This window comes from Trichechus manatus, unplaced genomic scaffold (genome assembly GCF_000243295.1).
Source record: "Trichechus manatus latirostris isolate Lorelei unplaced genomic scaffold, TriManLat1.0 scaffold00161, whole genome shotgun sequence".
NCBI lineage: Eukaryota > Metazoa > Chordata > Mammalia > Sirenia > Trichechidae > Trichechus > Trichechus manatus.
In genome coordinates this window covers 3,235,833-3,243,780 of record NW_004444097.1, presented here as the reverse complement: position 1 = coordinate 3,243,780, position 7,948 = coordinate 3,235,833, and the positions used below count along the sequence as shown (strand labels likewise).

Here is a 7,948-nt window from a genome sequence, read left to right as displayed (position 1 = left end):
AGCCAAGCTCATAACCTGTTTGCACTACCCAGGGACTCCAAATAACAAGGTAGTTTGTGATAATAAGAATAGATGGTTGCAATGAAGTGGAGGAAAAATCAACTGGGAATGAGAAGGCCAAGGAGCTGAAAATCCAGGATTTTAGATGTCCTCTCACTGTGCACATCTCAGTGTTTTGTAATTGTTGGTCTATATTTCCAACAAGTCTGCCATTCTGTGAAAGAAGGGACTACATGTGTCTTGTCGCTGCTTCCTCCCCAATGCCCAGCACAGTACCTCACCCATACAAACAATAAATATTTACTGAATGAAAAAATAAATTTATTCCTTCAAAATTCTAGAAGTTATTCCTGAATTGAGAGCTACACGCTGGGATGGTGGTCTTGACTCCTCATGGACCACTTTTGTGAATTGCCTCGTGAGTAATGATTTTTACTGCTGCTGCAGGATGCTCTAAGTAGTCTCCTGGTTGACTTTCTATGGTATTTAACACAGGCACTTGCTGAAGAAGTAGTCCTCTCCCTAGACAGTATTCCTTTCATTAGGACCCAGAAGGGAAATTTCTTCTTGGATTTCATTGCTAGGAAGATCTGAGAGTCTCCTAAGTGAACTGAAACATTTCTGTGAGTCTCATAAGCAAACGTATTTTCCTCTTTGTTTTGCTGTAAGAGTCAGACTTGTAGCTCTGACTCAGCTTTAGCAATTATGTAGGGTGATATGGTATCTATTTCTTAGGAATGATTTTACTCTTGACTTTACTTGACTTTCTTATCCTGATTTTCTCCTCTTAGCGATTTCTTCCTCTGTTTTTTTTTTTTCTTTTTGAATCTTACTCTTGATTTTTAATGGTAAAATGTGTTTCACTAGGGTTCAGCTGGATTAAACTTTCTCTTAATGATTTCCAATGGTGCAAGCTGCCGGTGATCATCTGAAAAGCTAAGCCTGTTGTTCTGTAAACTAAGATAGTGAAGATTCAGATTATGACCAAGTGTAAGCATCATATGTTTCTGAGAATTTACTCAGGTACTCTTTTGAGTGAAGCTTAGAATTTCGACAACATATAATGTTCAACGTTATTAATATTGAGCACAAAATTGCTTAGAAGAAGTAAAAACATTTCTGAGCATTTGTTAATCAAAGACCCTTACCTGAGCCTTCAGGAATTTAATAAAAAAATTAACGAGTTTTGGTGTGTATTTATTTACTTAATCAAATAATTTAACAAGTGTAAAAAAACTGAATCAAGAGTAAGAACTATGGGAACGTTCTAAGAAATACAAATGCATAACAAGTAGAGATTGAGATGACGAATACGGACAGAGGCCGCTGCAGAAAAAGAAGAGCAGCTAGAAATGAGATGGCAAGGGGAATTCTAGTTCCTGGGTGGTACAAACAGTTATGCACTTGACTACTAGCTGAAAGATTGGCAGTTCAAACTCACCTAGAAGCACCCTGGAAGACAGGCCTGGCAATCTGCTTCCAAAAGGTCACAGCCTTGAAAATCCTATAAAGCAACTCTACTCTGCAACACTTGGGGTCTCCATGAGTTGGAATCAACTCAACAGCAACCATCGACAACAACCATACAGGAATACCTGACACAAAAATCTACGTGCTAAAAAACTACGTAAATAAAAGGAAAAAACAGGAAGTGTGTTACAACTGTGAGCTCTGTAATATACGACTTTGGCAAGTCATTAAATACGTTGAATAAGTACATTAAACACTCTCCTGACGGAAAAGTTTATTTCAAACCACTAGTTGAGACGATGACAGTATTTTCCGAGAATTGTTTTCAGCAGATGCAAACGGGAAGCCCACAGGACCGAGAGCAATAGTGAGGACAGCATAGCACTCACACCACTGTAACTGGTCAGAGATGCTTGTATGCTTCCTTCTCCAAATTTTGACCACTGGAATCATTACTATATATGAAAAGAATGAGATTGTTCATCGTGTTTGCCATGAAATATATATGAATAATAAATAAAACACACGTTACAATTTTATCAACAACTGTAAAACTCTTCTAGAATGGCGTAGGTTATGTTGACGCAGCTAGTTTTATATATTTTTATAAGCTACCTCAAATACTTTCTTGGCGAAAGCTGGGTTATTCATTACAGAACATAAAACAAGACTACCCCGAGTCATATTTTCACTATTGGATTTTAAAAATGACTCTGGTAATGGGAATGTTTATTATTAGTATTATTAGAACCACTAGCTACCATAAGATGCGTGCTTCTAATATGCTATGCAACATGCTAAACATATTTTGTGTATTGTTTACTTAATCCTTATAGAACTCTGATGGTGTTCACATTCATTCATTCAACAAACATTTATTGAATTCCTAATATGTGCCGGCCCTCTTGTAAGGGCTGGGGATACACGAGTGAATGAGACAAAGACCTTGCTTTCTTGGCACTTACCTACTAATGGAGACAACAAACAAATAACATAATAGAATATTGGTAGTGATAAATGCTAGGAGGAAAAGTAAAGCCAGACAAGGGGATGGAGAGCGACAGGAAGTACCATTTCAGACTGGGTGGTCCAGGAGTGCCTCCGCAAGGAGGTGACATTTGAGAAGAAACTTGTGTACAGTGAGAGAGGGACATTTTATAAAAGATGTAACAGAAGTTCAAAAACCTGAACAACTAGCCAAGGATCACACAAATGGAAAATGTTGTCTTTGCTGTTAGCTGCTGTCCGATCGGCCCCCGACTCATGGAGACCCCATGCGCAATGAATCAAAACCCTGCCCAGGCCTTCACCACCCCCATGATCAGATCACTGTGATCCATAAGGTTTTCATTGGCTGATTTTTGGAAGTAGATCGCCAGGTCTTTTTTCCTAGTCCATCTTAGTCTGGAAGCTCCCCTGACACTTGTTCAGTATCATAGCATTGATAGATGGGTGGTGGCTGTGCATGAGGTGCATTGACCTGGAAATCTAACCAGGGTCTCTACATAGAAGGGGAGAAATCTACCACTGAACCACCAGTGCCTCATCAGATAGAAAACAGCAGAGCTTAAATTTAAGCCCAGGGGTACTGGACTCAATCCTTCATTTTTTTTTTTTTTAATTGAGGTAAAAATATACAAAACAAAACATTTGCCATTTCTAGCCTTTGCTTTTAATAATTTAACCTCATTGCCTCAAAGTGCTAGGCTAATCCCTTGGGTGCCTAGAGGGCAGATTTGAATGTAGAATTCCAGCTCTTGGAATGCCAAGTACCAAAGGCAGGGCTTGCTGCCCACGGCCGCCCACTGGTGGTCCTGCTGTGGCTAGTACAGTGTGACTAGGCACTGGCCATCGTGGTTCCCTGATGTTGCAATTTCATGGAAGATAGAGAAGCATCTTAGAACAGATTTAAAAAAAAGCTGGGAACCTGGTTTGCTGCATGAACATTGTGGGAGGAGAGTATCTTTGGGAAATGTGTTGTGCAATGTTTGCATTTCCAAAGCATTACCTGGTACTTACCTGCAGGATGTTCACGTTGCTTGAGGGTAATTCACGTTGTGTCCTTAACCAGAGTTCTGTACGACAAAGTTGATAGCAGTGAAACACATTTCCACCTTTAATCTCCTCTCGTTTATTTCCCATATCATGCTGTAGTCGTTGCTAGAAGAGAATGCAAAGACCCTGCCCCTTTTACATTTACCAGTCCAGCTTTGATCAGCCAGAATTCCAATAACCTTCCCTTCTCTCCTTTGACGCTCACCTGCCTTCCCTCAATATGGATAGTACCTGAGTGGTCTCAAGGCACTGCGTGTGTGGACTAGGTTTAATGACTTTCTTCCCTATTCCAGGAATGAGAACTGGTGAAAGGTGCTTGTTTATAAGAAGGAAGGAAGAGCATACTATTGAGAGGAGCCTGGGTCTGGGATAAGTCCTGAAGAAATCCTGGTCCCTAGCTATACAGAAAGGAGCACTACTGGTGCAATGGTTAAGCGCTCGGCTGCTAACTGAAAGGTCAGCAGTTCAAACCTACCAAAGGCTCCAAAGGAGAAAAAACCTGGCAATCTGTTCTCCTAAAGATTACAGCCTAGGAAACCTCATGGGACAGTTCTACTCTGTCCTATAGGGTTGCTCTGAGTCAGAATTGACTCAACGGCACACAACAACAAGATGAGCAAAATGACCAGCTTCAAGTTGATGTAGATATGAGTAAGTCTCTGGAGCTTATGGGGAAGTCCCAGAGAGACTCAGAAGAATTGCAGCCTGTTCATTTATCCACTCACTCATACATTTATCAAGTACCTATTAAGCACCTTCAATATGCACGCCACAGTTCTAACCCAGGAAATTCACAGAGCACATGGTCTATATGAATAAGATCATTGCATTTAGTGCTGTAATTGTTGTAGAAGAGGCATAACCAGGGTAATGCGGAGAAACAAAGAGTGACTCTTGGGGGAGTCAAAAAGGCTTTGCAGAGAAGGTGCTACTTTCCAAGGGAGAAAGAGAAGAAAAGTATTCTAAGAAGGGATTGTATATTCAAAGACATAGAACTCAGAAATGGCCTTGCTGGCTCAGCAAACAGCACAGACAACATGAATATGCCCCTGAAGGCAACTGGGGGAAGTATGGCTGGCGAGAAGACGCTCTGGTGGCTCAGTGGTTAAGTGCTTGGCTGCCAAACAAAAGGTCGGCAATTCTAACGCACCAGCTACTCTGCAGGAGAAAGATGTGCAGTCGGCTTCCGTAAATGTCACAGCCTTGGAAACCCTATGGGACAGTTCTACTCCATGCTACAGGGTCGCTATCAGTCAAAACTGACTCGATGGCAATGAGAAAAAAAGTGGCTGGCAAGGAGGCTGGCCTAGATCAAGGGCCTTTTGCTCTGAGCTGGCAGACCTGGGCTTTTTCCTCTTGCTCTGTGGAGTGGAACCATAGAGTTCTGGAAGAAGGAACCAGAGAGAGAGTCTAATTAATGAGGAAACTGAGACTCAGATGGTGACTTGATGAAACCATGTTTTATTTTTTGTTGTAGTTTAAATGAAGTTTACATTTCAAGTTAGTCTCCCATACAAAAATTTATACATACATTGTTATGTGACCCTAATTGCTCTCCCCATACTGTGACAGCACACTCTTCCTTTCCATCCCTGATTCCCCATGTCCATATTCAACCAGCTTCTGACCCTCTCTGCCTTCTCATCTCACCTCCGGACAGGAGCTGCCCGTTTAGTCTCTTGTATCTACTTGAGCTAAGAGGCACACTCCTCACGAGTATGACTTTATGTCCCACAGTCCAGTTCAATCCCTGTCTGAAGTTGGCCTCTGAAATTGTTTTAGTCCTGGGCTGATAGAGAATCTGGGGGCCATGCTTTCTGGGGTTCCTCCAGTCTCAGTCAGACCATTAAATCTGGTCTTCTTACTAGAATTTGAGTTCGGCACCCCACCTTTCTCCTGCCCCATCAGAGACTCTCTGTTGTGTTCCCTGTCAGGGCAATCATTGGTGGTAGCCAGGCATCATCTAGTTCTTCTGGTCTCAGGCTGATGAAGTCTCTGGTTTATGTGGCCCTTTCTGTCTCTTGGGCTACTACTTTCCTTGTGTCTTTGGTGTTCTTCATTCTCTTTTACGCCAGGTGGTTGGGACCAATTGATGCATCTTAGATGGCCGCTTGCAAGCTTTTAAGACCCCAGATGCCATGCCGCAAAGTAGGACGCAGAATATTTTCTTAATAAGCTTTGTTATGCCAATTGACCTAGATGTCCCCTGAAAGCTTGGTCCCCAGACCCTTACGCCTGCTACTCTGTCCATCAAAGTGTTTGATTGTATTCACGAAACTTCTTAGCTTAGGTTTAGTCCAGTTGTGCTGACTTCCCCTGTAGTGTGTGCTGTCCTTCCCTTCACCTAAGATAATTCTTGTGTACTATTTAGTTAGTAAATACCCTTCTCTCCCTCCCTCCCCACCCTCATCACCATCAAAGAAAGTTTTCTTCTGTGTTTAAACCTTTTCTTGAGTCCTTATAATAGTGGTCTTATACAATATTTGTCCTTCTGTGACTGACTAAATTCACTCAGCATAACGCCCTCCAGAGTCATCCATGTTATGTTTCACGGCTTCATAGTTGTTCTTTATCGTTGGATAGTATTCCATTGTGTGGGTATACCATAATTTGTTTATCCATTCATCCACTGATGGGCATCTAGGTTGTTTCCATATTTTTGCTACTGTGAACAGTGCCACAATGAACATGGGTGTGTATATATCTATTCGTGTGATGGTTCTTATTTCTCTAGGATATATTCCAAGGACTGGGGTAGCTGGATCGTATGGTACTTCTATTTCTAGCTTTTTAAGGAAGCACCAAATTGATTTCCAAAGTGGTTATACCATTTTATATTCCCACCAACAGTGTATAAGTGTTCCAGTCTCTCCACAACCTCTCCAGCATTTATTATTTTGTGTTTTTTGCATCAATGCTAACCTTGTTGGGCTGAGATGATACCTCATTGTAGTTTTGATCTGCATTTCTCTAATGGATTGTGAGCATTTCTTCATGTGTCTGTTAGCCGCCTGAATAACTTCTTTGGTGAAATGTCTGTTCGTAGCCTTTGCCCACTATTTGTTTGGTTATTTGTCTTTTTGTTGTTGGGGTTTTGTAGTATCTTGTAGATTTTAGAGATTAGATACTGATCGGATTTGTCGTAGCCAAAAATTTTTTCCCAGTCTGTAAGGTTGTCTTTTACTCTTTTGGTGAAGTCTTTTGATGAGCATAAGTGATTGATTTTTAGTTAGGATTTTTAGCTCCCAGTTATCTAGTCTCTCTTCTGGTGTTTGTGCATTGTTACTTATGGTTCGTATTCTGTTTATGCCATGTATTAGAGCTCCTAGCATTGTCCTTATTTTTTCTTCCATGATCTTTATCGTTTTCAGTTTTATATTTAAGTCTTTCCATTTTGAGTTAGTTTTTGTGCATGGTGTGATGTATGGGTCTTGTTTCAGTGTTTTGCAGATGGATATCCAGTTATGTCAGCACCAATTGTTAAAGAGACTGTTTCTTCCTCAGTTAATGGGCTTTGGGCCTTTGTCAAGTGTCAGCTGCTCATAGGTGGATGAATTTATGTCTGGATTCTCAATTCTGTTCCATTGGTCTCTGTGTCTGTTTTTGTACACGTACCAGGCTGTTTTGACTACCATGGCAGTATAATAAGTTCTAAAATCAGGTAGTGTGAGGCCGCCCACTTTTTCTTCTTCTTGAGTAATGCTTTACTTATCTGGGGCCTCTTCCCTTTTTATATGAAGTTGGTGATTTGTTTCTACATCTCATTAAATAATGCTGTTGGAATTTGGATTGGGATTGCATTGCATCTGTACATCGCTTTAGGTAGACCTGACATTTTCACAATGTTGAGTCTTCCTATCCACGAGCAAGGTACATTTTTCCACTTATGCAGGTCTCTTTTGATTTCTTGCATTAGTGTCTTGTAGTTTTCATTGCACAGACTTTTTACGTCTTTGGTTAGATTTATTCCTAGGTATTTTATCTTCTTGGGGGCGATTGTAAATGGTATTGATCTAGTGATATCCTCTTTGAAATTCTCTTTGTTGGTGTAAAGGAATCTAACTGATGTTTGTATGTTTATCTTCTATCCTGATACAGTGTTAAAATCTTCTATTAGTTCCAGTAGTTTTCATGTGGATTCTTTGGGGTTTTCTGCATATAAGATCATACCATCTGCAAACAGAGATACTTTGACTTCTTCCCTACCAATTTGGATGCGCTTTATTTATTTTTCTAGCCTAATTTCTGTGGCTGGGACCTCCAGCACAATGTTGAATACGAGTGGTGATAAAGAGCATCCTTGTCTGGTTCCTGTTCTCAAGGGGAATGCTTTCAAAGTCTCTCCATTTAGGATGATGTTGTCTGTTGGCTTTGTATAAATGCCCTTAATTATATTGAGGAATTTCCCTTCTATTCCTATTTT

General features: G+C 40.7%; 1 long non-coding RNA gene across 1 annotated transcript in view; it reads right to left on the bottom strand.

Moving 5' to 3' along the window:
* Positions 1-1,783: 1,783 nt before the first annotated feature.
* Positions 1,784-7,948, bottom strand: part of LOC111822335 (uncharacterized) — a 35,986-nt gene continuing 29,821 nt past the window's right edge. The window contains exons 2-3 of the long non-coding RNA XR_002825614.1: positions 3,490-3,545; positions 1,784-1,925 (exon numbers count right to left, since the gene is read on the bottom strand). This is a non-coding gene — a long non-coding RNA (uncharacterized LOC111822335). The remainder of the gene's footprint in view (positions 1,926-3,489; positions 3,546-7,948) is intronic.